Source organism: Puma concolor, unplaced genomic scaffold (assembly GCF_028749965.1).
Source record: "Puma concolor isolate L17-30 unplaced genomic scaffold, mPumCon1.1.hap2 unalloc_scaffold_11, whole genome shotgun sequence".
Taxonomy (NCBI): Eukaryota; Metazoa; Chordata; class Mammalia; order Carnivora; family Felidae; genus Puma; species Puma concolor.
Genome location: NW_028240136.1, coordinates 882,209 through 893,911, shown reverse-complemented (window position 1 = coordinate 893,911; position 11,703 = coordinate 882,209). Strand labels below are relative to the sequence as shown.

The window sequence follows — 11,703 nt, the reverse complement described above, 5'->3', positions numbered from 1 at the left end:
GAATGAAAGACAACTGGATTCAGGATGAGGACATGGGGGGAGGGGTAGGCAAAATTAGGGAGAAGTGTCATCGTCACCATGAGAGATGATGAGGGCTGAAGTGAAACAGGAGGAACGGGGATGACAGCAAGGAAGGAGCTGATGTGTGTTCAGGAGGGAGACTTGACAGAACTTGGTGACTGACAGGATACGGAAGTTGAAACAAAGGGAGGCACCAAGGACCTCCCGGTGTACTGGTTTGGACACATGGCTGGCTGTTTGGGTACCAAACTTTCCAATGTACAGGGGTTGTTCTGATTATGGAGGTGAAAGTACAACTTGTGTAACTTTATGTGACTGTTGCTTCTTTGCAGACAGTACAAACGTGTGTATAAGTTTGTCCTGGAATACTGTCGGTGAGGCAGTCTTGGTGATAGGGGGATTTTCATTCTACCGTGGTTGGTAGTAATGCCATTTGAACTGTTGGGTAGGTTGAAGCTATCCTCTAAATGTTTGTGTCCTCTCAGGGGTGCCTGGGTGGCTCAGTCGGTTAAGCCTCGGACTTCAGCTCAGGTCATGATCTCACGGTCTGTGAGTTCAAGCAAGTCTGTGAGTTCAAGCCCTGCGTCGGGCTCTGTGCTCACAGCTCAGAGCCTGGAGCCTGCTTCGGATTCTGTGTCTCCCTCTCTCTCTGCCCCTCCTCTGCTCATGCTCTGTCTCTCTCTGTCTCAAAAATAAAGAAAAATATTTTAAAAAATCTTTTTAAATAAACGTTTGTGTTCTCTAAAAATTCCCATCAGGAAATCCTAAAGACCAATGTGATGATATTAGAAGGAAGGACCTGTGGGAGATGGCTAGGTCATTTGGGCGGTGTCATCATGAATGGAATCACCCTTCTTATAAAAGAGCCCCCACAGAGCTCCATCACCCCTTCCGCCATGTGAGGACACAGTGAAAAGGTGCCAGCTATGAACCAGGAAGAGGCTGTCACCAGAATGTGTCCATGCTTGTGTCTTGATCTTGCCAGCTTCCAGAATTGTGAGAAATAGATTTCTACTATTTACAAACCACCCAGTATATCACATATTATTACAGCAGCCTAAATGGACTAAGACGGTCGATACACATACAAAAAAAAAAAAATATATAGCTACAGTGATTCACACATTCTGCATGCATGTCCCTTTTCCTTCCTTCCTTCCTTCCTTCCTTCCTTCCTTCCTTCCTTCCTTCCTTCCTTCCTCTTTTTCTTGTTTATTTTCAGAGAGAGAGAGAAAGCGAGAGAGCAAGTGGTCAACAAACAGAGAGAGGGAGAGACAGAATCCCAAGCAGGCTCCCCGCTGTCAGCACGGAGCCTGACACAGGGCTCGAACTCACAAACTGTGAGATCATACCCCAAGCTGACATCAAAAGTCGGATGCTTAACTGACTGAGCCACCCAGGCACCACACGCATGTCCCTTTGCAATGCAACCTTGCCACTCTTCCATATTCTCCTTGAATATAAACTGCCTTTGTATCTTGTTTTGTGCCAACAGAATGTGGCACAGTGATGACGTGCCTGTGCTGACCCTGGGTCTCAATAAGTCTCATGTGCTTTATTTTAGTGACTAGGAACCCTGCCCAGGCGTCATGTGAAAAAGCCTTGGCTAGCCTAATGGCTTATGAGAAATCTCATGGGACAGAGAAGGCTGTCCCAGACCAACCAGCACCCTGGTGACCTGGCAGTTTAGCAGCAAATGCATGAGTGAGTCCAACCAAGACCAGAGGAACCATCCAGTTGAGGCCAACCTAAGTTGCCAATCTACGGAACTGTTAGTTAAATAAGCAGTTATTATTTTAAGCCACTAAATGTTGGGATGATTTGTTACATGGAAAAAACTCTCTGATACAATCTGTATTTATAGGCATTTGTTGGAGCAGAGAGACGTGGGTCCGGGGAGTTGTGTACTTTGCATCCAGCTGTACCTAATTCCTGGGGATATACCTCATCATTTTAGCCAATGTAGCTAGCTGGAAAATGCATGACCCTAAAACCTATTTTGGTTTCACAGCACAGTTGGAGGGACTTAAATTATTCAGAGAATTGCCTCAAACTACCACTTTTCTTGTGAACAAACCCTACTGTGAGGTTCTTACATTAGTCATCCCAGACTCTGGGATTCGTCTATAGTAAAATGACCAAAAATTAGGCATGATAAGTTTACCATTTTACCCTGGTAAGAAATATTTACACACACACACACACACACACACACACACACACACGACTAACATAGTTTGTGTGATTGTTACACAAATAGAGTATACAACCTTTAAAAGAGTTGCTTATAGAATATCTATTTCATCAACCATAATTTTTCTCAACTTTCTATGGACCAGTGGAAACTTAACTATGGAAAACTTCAGTATTGTTCTTGGGACTGACATTTGACAACTACCTGGGATTTTTGTTTAGTTTATTTATTTATTTTGGTGGGGGGTCAGAAAGATAGGGAAAGAGAGAATCCCAAGCAGGCTCCACACTGTCAGCTCAGAGCCCCACGTGGGGCTTGATCTCAGGAATTATGAGATCATACCCTGAGCCGAGATCAGGAGTTGGATACTTAACCGACTGAATCACCCAGGCACCACGAGAACTATTTTTAAAGAGAATCTACCAAAATTCTTCCTGCTGTGGGGTGCCTGGGTGGCTCCGTTGGTTCAACTTGATCTCAGCTCAGGTCTTGATCTCAGGGTTGTGAGTTCAAGACCAGCATTGGACTCCACACTAGGCCTAAAGCCTACTTAAAAAATACTTCTTCTTGCTACATTGCTGAGAATGCTTACATACATGTAAGCTAGGACTGATTGGATGTCAACACTTTAAGAGACGCCTGTGCCTGTGTAGGCGGAGTGAAACATCGCCCTGTAAGTTCCCAAATGCTTGACCTCTCATTTTGCCAGAGTTGCATCCCCTACATAGAGGACTGGCTGCAGAATTGGTGAGGCCCCGTGTTCAGAAATCATTTAAGAGTTTCACGACAATGGCAGAGCAGCAGGCGAAGCACGGGACCCTCCTGAACATGGGTTGCTGTAAGGCTGTCCAGACTGCATGCCCAGGAAGCTTGCCCTGCCTCTATATTCTATCTTGTCCTGGAGATCTGAGATCCTGGAGAGCAAGGATGTTGTCTCAGCCTTCTGTCTCCCCAGGACTCAGCCCAGTGCCTGCCACCTGCTAGGCTCCTTCAGGTTTCCTGTCGTAAGAATGACTGTTTACTAAGCACTGCCAAAGTTCCATTTCACTGTGCTAAGCACTCTATGCAAGATATGGAGTGTTTGTAAGATTCCTGGGGAAAGCACCATTCTTTTTTTAAAGTATTTATTTATTTATTTATTTATTTATTTATTTATTTATTCATCTATTTATTTATTGAGAGAGACAGAGAGAGCAAGCAACGCATGGGGGAGGGGCAGAGGGAGAGAATGAATTCCAAGCAGGCTCCTTGGTGTCAGCGTGGAGCCCAACATGGGGCTTGAACTCACCAACCATGAGATCATGATCTGAGCTAAAATCAAGAGTCAGAGAGGCTTAACCGAAAGAGTCACCCAGGTGTCTCGGGAAAGACCCATTCATATCCACATCTTATAGGTGGGGAAACTGAGGCTTAGAGAGGTTAAGCGACTCATTTGAGGTCATAAACCTCATACAGAAAGAACTAGGATTTAAACATGGGGCGGTTCTCAATTGTTTGCAATGTCTGCTCATCACCTGTGTTTGGTTGTGGCAACTGGGAGGTGCTACTGGCATCTAGTGGGTAGAGTCCAGAGATGCCGCTGAACCTTCTACGATGCACAGGACAGCCCCCCACATCAGCTCCCCCCATCACAGAATGATGATCCACTCCAAAATGTCAATAGCATTGGGGCACCTGGGTGGCTCAGCCAGTTAAGCTACTGACTTTGGCTCAGGTCATGTTCTCACGGTCCGCGAGTTTGAGCCACTCATCTGGGTCAGGGCTGACAGCTCAGAGGCTGGAGTCTGCTTCAGATTCCGTGTCTTCCTCTCTCTCTCTCTCTCTCTCTCTCTCTGTCCCTGCTCTGCTCACACTCTGTCTCACACTCAAAAATAAATACATAAACATTAAAAAAAAAATAAAATGTCGATAGCATTGAAACTGAGAAACCCTGTCCTCATACCAAAACCCACGTTTCCTAAACACAAGACACTTCATCTTATTTTCTGCATTTTTACTTTATTAATAAATACTATAATGTATTTATTCTTCTTCTTAAATGGACTTTAAATTGATGTGCACCTTAAATGTTTTTCTCCTGAAGCCAAGTGTTTGATGTGTCATTAATTTTTTCTGACACATATTAACATAAATATAAAATTATTTACAAAACATGTTTGGGTACCACCAAAAATCACCTCACCTACTACTTGTAGTCTGGGGGAGCCAAAATTGAGACCCACTTCACTTGTCTTGTAGTTTCCTTTCTCTTTTCAGAACAAGAGAATAAAATGTATCAAACCAGCGTGTTGCCCCAGCACGGCAAGGTGCTGGCCACATTTTGGCTTCTGTTGGAGAAAGTCATCCAGGGGACATGACCTTCAGTTGACCCCTGGGCTGGCAGTGGGCAATCGGAGGCTCATCACCCCCTCCCCTGTCCTTGCAATGTATATTCCAAACACTGTTCTGGCACGAGGAGTCTGCTTCAAGGATGCAGCCCTGAGAGAGCAAAGTGCTGCTGAGACCATCTGGACGATATACTACTGACCCCTATTGCGGGTTGTGTGTAATATAAACTTGTAAGATTCTGGCAGGCAGGTGGAGAGATCCACTTGCCTTGCAGGGCCCAGGGCAGGCCTTGTAAGTTCCCTTGCTTATCACCCCCACCATGCACCCATCTGGAGACGTCTGCCTCCTCCTTTGGTCTCTCCTTGCCCTCTGCATTTGGGAGTCCAGTTTTGATCTCCCCCAGCCCCCAGGCAGCTCTTAAGGTTTCCAACCAACAGCTTGTGTGCCATCTCTTTTCTTTTTTCGCAAGGCTAACAGTTGCTAAGAAACCTTTTTGAAACCCTAACAGTCACCCGATGAGGACTATTAAGAATCAATGCCTTCCGGTGAGGACCACGACACAGAGAGTCTAATTTGTGGAGTTGCATATAGACTGACATGGGCTCCGAGTCCTGGTGAGTAAACGTCCTTTGTAACATCGCTCCTTCCCCTTAATACCTGGGGAGTATGGTTGCAGGTTCCTGGCAAATTGTGCTGCAGACTAACATAATGAAGCCTAGAGCCAACGAGATTCTTCCTTAGATACTAAAAGTGCCTGTGTTGTAAATAATAATGTCATCATCTATTTCATACAAAGCACTTTCCTGAAGAGCTGCATGTTAATTTCAGCACATTTGCAGGAATTCATTTGGGTAGTGGTGGGGGTGGTCTTTGATGATGATTTTTCATCTTCTATGAACTTGACAGGTGTCTCAATTAGGAAGTGAATAACCACCACCATCCCTTCACACACACACACACACAGACACACACACACCGCACCCCTCCCCACCGGGAACCCTTACGGAAATGCTTTCTCAACCACATGTTCTAAATGGGGACATGTTGTCAATAATCACACTTCTATTAGGAGGCAGTGACTCTATTTACTGAGTTGACATACCCAGAGGAAAGTGGCTCTCTTCCTTTAGAGAGGAAAATGAACCTGATTCTCCCCCTCTTGTACATATTTTTCAAAGGCTTGGGAAACGGGTGTGGGCAATGTTCCAGGCGGGAACAGCAAGGGAATTGGGTTTGGTTGACGTTCACAGGGATAGCAGGTTTAAAGTTTGGGATCTGGCAAATAAGCCACAAAGGGTCCTTCTATCAGGTTGGCTTCTTTCCCAAGCAGGCTCCCTGCACTCTCCTTGTGACAATCAGGGGGCAGTCTCTGTTAAGTAAAGCCTGGAATAGCAGCCAGAGTGAATCTCCCCTGAGGACTGGACTCAAATATTCTGGTGACAGGCAATATTTTACAGAGATCGGAGACAGATTCTAAAATGGACTTTTCTGTCTAGATTTTGTCTCTTTTCACGAAGGTGTTTTTTTCTGTTTGTTTGTTTTGTTCTGTCTCTCTTGTTTAAAATCGAATTTAAATGTGTCTGAACAACCCCAACTCTGGCGGGAAGGTGTCTGTGACCTATCCTCCTACCAGGCCCTTGTCCTAGGCTCCCAGCCCTGATGCTTGCTGGGAGGTGCCAGCTGCTCGGTGGGGTGCAGTGGGGGTGGGCAGGCAGGAAAGCAGAGGTTAGGAGTCTGGCATTCTGCACCCAGCCCTGGCTTTCCCACTTGCTGACCATGTAACCTTGGGACAAAGACCTTAACCTCTCTGAGCCTCAGCCTCTTGGACCTAGGCAGGCCTGCTGGAAGGGTCCTTTCCAATTCTGATTTAGTGCCTAGAAATATCCCGATCCCTCTGTGTGGTCCTGACAGCAGAAACTCCATTGTTTGTCCCTGTTGTATGCATTTCTTTCCTCCCTTCGTTTCACACCAAAGGTCTTGCATAAGAGTTTAGTAAGTTCTTCAAAACAGCCTGTAAATAGTTTTTGGGTGTTTCTCATGCTTCTTGCTGCTGTAGGTGCTGGGAGATGCTGCAGGAGTGAAGGCCCCTTTCTGCCGTGGAGTTTACCGTTCAATGTGCGGAGATAGGCAAAAACCAAATACATAATGTAATGTCAGATGGACAGGGAGTCTGGAGGCCTATTTTAGGCAGGCACTATCTGCAGCGGTTACAACACAGACCCTGGAGTCACATTTCTTGGGTCAAAAGCCAACTGTGTAGCATCCCTTGCTGCGGTACTGTGGGCATCTGGTTTAATCGCTTTGGGCCTCAGCCCCTCCTTCTGTTGTGTGGGCCTCGTAGTTATCACCTAGAGATAGAGTTACAGGAGATCAGTCACTCCAGTGGTTTAGCAACTATTCCCAGATTGTCTGCGAGATGCTACATATGCTTTGAGCATCTGTGAAGAGATGACTTTAGAAAAGACAAGCTTAGTGGGTATATTGTAGGCATCAGATGTCAGCCGTCATTAGTTCTCACACCCCAATGCTTGTGTTTGTAGAGGCTCACACAGTGGTGGTGGGTGTGGGTCGACCCACATGCCACACTGCCATCTTTTGGGAACCTCGTTCCGATGGCTCTGATGCATTTAGACTAAACAATCTCACACCTTGTCCAGGTGGGTTTGGGACATAATACAGCCCGCGATTCAGTGAGTCTCAGAGGGCTGGCATACTCCTGGATATGCTGGGTCAGTGTCGGCTTGGTTCATTTTTTGCTGGAACAGGGTCATTCTATGCTAGTCTTTCAGAAGACAGGAGGTGACATTCTTCCAAGAGAAGGCACAGTGAGCCAAACTCCCTGTCATTTTGAGAAAACTTGCAAAGGAGTTCAGTAACCACCTCCCCACCATGCTTTTTCGGTTAAAGAGAACCCACTATGCCATTTTATTGGTGGCCCAACTTTTGGGTGCTTTGAAAATGCCCGGAGAAGCCCCTGACTGAAGCCCAGTGGAGGGGAGGGTGGAGGAGACATCATTTCCCTGCAAACCGCCCAGGTGACTGCAAGGTGTATACTTAGTTAATGCAATGAAAAAAAACAAAAAACAAAAAACAACACAGGGGCATGTGGAGATCTAAATTCAGTGTAGCAGCTTTGGTGCAAATCCTGTTTTGGGGGCTATTGGAGTCAAACTCAAGCAGAGGAAAGAAGTGGGATAAATGAGAGAGGGCCAACTGATTCCAGCTGGAATCACCTGAGTGGAGAGGGCAGATTTGGAAATGCTGAAGGGCAAGGACCAGAGGCTGGAAGCCCAGGAAGCAAGGCCGGACTGCACCACATCCGGTGAGGATGTCTGGGGGGCTCCGTGAGCAAGGGGCCAGCCGACTCCAGAGACCCACGCGCGAGCTCCAGATGCGGGAGGGTGGCTGAGGCTAGGTGTCCAGGCCTTGCGCTGCACTGGATCTGGGCGTGCGGTGTGCCCTCCTGTAGAACGCAGGGAAGGCCCCCGCGAGGTCTTAGAAGGACACAAGTGGCAGGTCCTGGGGCCTGGGAGAGTCCCAAGGAAAGACCTTCAGGAACTTGGGATGTGCCCCTGCCTGGGCCTGGTCTGCTGCCTCTTCCTACCCCCTGGGCTTCTTTGACTTCAGTTCCTCCCACGGCCCTCTCCCGGGGGTCCTTACCCTGGGGCCAGTGGCTTGCCACCGCGCCTTCCCAGCTCAGTCTTGGTCCTAGGCAAGTCCCAGGGAGTAGAACCACCCCGGACGCGCGCCTGGCTAGAGGGCTCAGTCGGGGAAGGGAAGGGCGAGACGGCCCAGGCACCAATGGAGGGGCGATCCTGATCAGACTGTGTCTCAGTTTGCCTTGGAGTGGAAGCCACTTAGTCTGTCCCTACCTAGCCCCTGTGAATCCCCCCTTCCCTGGAGGGCAGATTCGAACCGCAGCTCCTGCGCACTGACGCCTGAAAAAGCCAGGGGCTGAGCCGCCTCTTCGCCCGGAACAGGTCTGAGCCGCGCCTCCCTCCCAGAGAGGGCGCGAGAGGTCCCGCAGCCATCCTCCACCTGCTGGAAAACCCGAGCGGTGCCTTCAGCCCCAGAGGCTGCCGACGCTCCCCTCTCCCCGCCCGCTAGCCTAGCTCAGCTCTGCACCCCCGCCCCTCAACTCGCTCCCGCCAGCCCTGCCGACTCACCTCTTCCCCGCCCCCGCCTCTCGGGAGCTCGCGACCTTTCCACCCCTCGTTCCCCCCTCCCCCCTCCGCCATTCCTCCTGGCCTCTCTTCATACCAAAAGCGTTGCTTGGCTCTCTCCTGGGGACTTAGCAAGCTGGAGAGCTGAGAGGGATCCTGAGAGCGGGCGCAGGGCGGCTAGTCCGGAGCCGCCGGCCTAGGCGAGGCACACTCTCCGCTGCTCTCCGGCCTCCGCCTCTCCCTGTAGGGGGCCGGACGTGCACCCAGCGCTTGCCCCCACTCGTCCTCCCCCAGCCCGGCCAGGCGCGCTCCTCCCCGCCTGGCCCCTCCCCTTAGGCGCGCTGCGCGCGGCGCCCGGGAGGCGAACGCGGGCTGAGCCCAGCGCCGGGGCCGCCCACCAGCGAGAGCTCCGCGCCTCTCCCTGCCTGTGCGGCTGGAGGCGGCTCGCAGCCCCCGGCAACAGCCTCGGCAGCTTCCGCCGCGCCTGGAGAGGCAGGCGGCCGGCGGAGCCCAGGCTGGGAGACATGATTCGTAGCGTCCTCCGGCTGCTCCTCAGCAGCTTCCACACCGAGCTGTGCGCCCGCGTGTGCTGGGCGCAGGAGCGAGCGGGGCACGGGCAGCTGGTTCAGCTGGGCTCCGTGGTAGTGCTGGCGCGGGGAGGAGGGCGTGCAGCCGCTCTGGGGGCCGCCTCGGAAGAGGCCAGCGAGGGCGCGGGGGTCTGGGACGCGTCCCCTACCCGAGCGCCCACGCCGAACTTCTGCCGCGGCTACTTCGGTATCAGGGACCAGTGGGACCAGCCATTCAATTGTTCCTCGGGCGACTTCATCTTCTGCTGAGGGACTTGTGACTTGCGGCTCTGCTGCACATTTTAAGAAGCGGCGACTGAACCAGAGCACCTGCACCAACTCGGACATTCCGCTGTGGCTCAACACCCGCAAGCCCCCCGGGCGCAAGGACGGCCCCCTGCACCACCCCCACGAAGGACAAGACCAACCGGATCCTTTACATCATGTGCGGGGTGCTGGCCGTCACGCTTGTAGGCATCCTCACCAAGCTGGGGCTGGAGAAAGCGCACCGGCGGCAAAGGAAGCCAAGTCCAGGTAGGCTGCCTCCCCTCCACCCAACTCCGTCGCCTCCCCTCCAGGCGCCGCTCTCCCTCCTCTTCCCTCTCCACCTTTCCTTGGGCAATGGCGCTCCCCCCCCCCCAACCCCCATGTCCGCTGGCGGAGATCGCCTGGGCAGCCAATTTCGGCTCCAGGCGCGGAGAAGGGGCGCTGGGCTCCGCACAGGTGTGGACTTGAGCGCGTGTGTGTATGTAGGGGGTGGTCTCTGCACCACCCCTCACCGTCTCGCTGCCCTTTCCCACCTAGGATTCAAGCGGATCTGAGACACACACAGGCCGGGAGCTCAGGGCCCCGGAGTCTTGGGTTTTGGCGAAGGGTCTACCTCTCGGATTCCAGATGCCAGCTTCTAGGTAAACAGGGCAGGCGGCCCGAAAAGGAAGGGCGGCACGTGTGAGGGAGGGAAGCAGTGTGTGCCGCCTGCAACTCGTAAGGGTCGCGAAAAAGAAGCGAGGGAGGTGGAGAGAGAGAGGGGAGGGCGAGAACAAAAGCCTTGCCTGGAGCGGCCTCTTCTCTCTCTCCCTGAGCTGTTAGGTTCCTGAAATTGGGACCTTGGTTGCCTCCCAGCCACCAGGACCCCTGCCCGCTTTCCGCTGTCGCCATTTCTCCCTGCTGGGGGCCAGGGCCTCCGCCCCGAGCTGCGCCCCTTGCAGGGGTTGGCGAGGACTCCAAGGGCGGGAGCCTCCCTCCTGCCCCACTGATTCCTCAACTTTCCGTCAACTTTCATTATGCAAGTCCTAGTGATGGCGAGTTGCAGCAGATGGGAGAAGGCATTTGGGGATTAATGGAGCGATTTTCTTTTTGCCTTTTAAAAAGTGTCTAAATTGATTCGCACAACCCAGTAACTTTGGAGGCAGAGAGGGCAGCCACCGGGAAGCGGCCCCCAGACGCGATGCAGGCCAGGGTTGGCAGGAGGTCTGGGCGGGCGGGGTTGGAGAGCGACTGGCGGTCTTGGAACAGCTGGATGGCTGGGCCCTAGCTAGCTGGATCTTGCCGAGTGTGGGCAGCTGGGTCGCCACGTGTCCCCCCCGCCCCCTAAACACAGACACACACCCTCCCCACACCTCTGGTGGGGCCCATGTGTGCTCGTGTGGATGCAGGAACTCAGGTGCGCCTGCCCTAAAAACCTGAACAAAGCGACCCACCCAAAATAGGGGAAGGAACATGACCACCTCACTAGTAATTATTTTCTGTTTATACGCAAAGTATCCGATGATTTTTTCCCCCCAGAGGGTAGGGATTTGGGGCAAGAGGTGAGGAAATTCCTCTTGGTTTGGGTCAGCAGGGAGGTGTGGGTGGATGTTGGGGTCTTGAAGCACAAAAGTTAGCTTGGAGAGGATTCAGGAAACTCTGACCAAGTGAGAGAGTAACGCGCTGGCCCCGCCCACCTCCTGCACCTCCAAGATGCCCTGTCGCCAGCCCCACAGGCAGGAGTTTCACTTCCCCACAGTCCCTGCCAGTCCCTGTAGGTTCCTGGGGTCTGTGTTAAGGCGAAGGAAGAATATGGAGGCAGGACGATGGGTGTCGCCTTGGTAGGGAGAGAGTCCCCCAGGGATAGGTAGGCTGCCTGGCAGATTCCTATTAATTCCTCTGCTGAAGTATCCACTGAGCCTTTCCCTTGCAAACCAGCGCTTCCAGGAGCCCTCCTGGGTGTTTGGGTGGGGGGTGAAGGAGGGTAGGAAAGGCAGGACAAGGGGAGGTGGGAAGGTGGGAGCTGAGCTAAGGGTGGGCGGCTCCCTTTGGCCTGCAGAGGGGGAAGGCGATGTGTGATCTTCAGGCTCTGTGTGATCTGGGTATTCCTGTTGAGACAGAGCTCCACCGCAGACCTCAGGGCTCAGGAGGGAATCTTATTCCTGTCTTGCCACCTTGCAGCTCT

General features: G+C 52.0%; 1 pseudogene across 1 annotated transcript in view; it reads left to right on the top strand.

Annotated features, from left to right (window-relative positions):
• Window positions 1–9,215: 9,215 nt before the first annotated feature.
• LOC147571719 (protein shisa-6-like) overlaps window positions 9,216–11,703 on the top strand; it is a 54,021-nt pseudogene continuing 51,533 nt past the window's right edge. The window contains exon 1 of the transcript XR_015247113.1: window positions 9,216–9,806. The product of XR_015247113.1 is annotated as a protein shisa-6-like (transcript). The remainder of the gene's footprint in view (window positions 9,807–11,703) is intronic.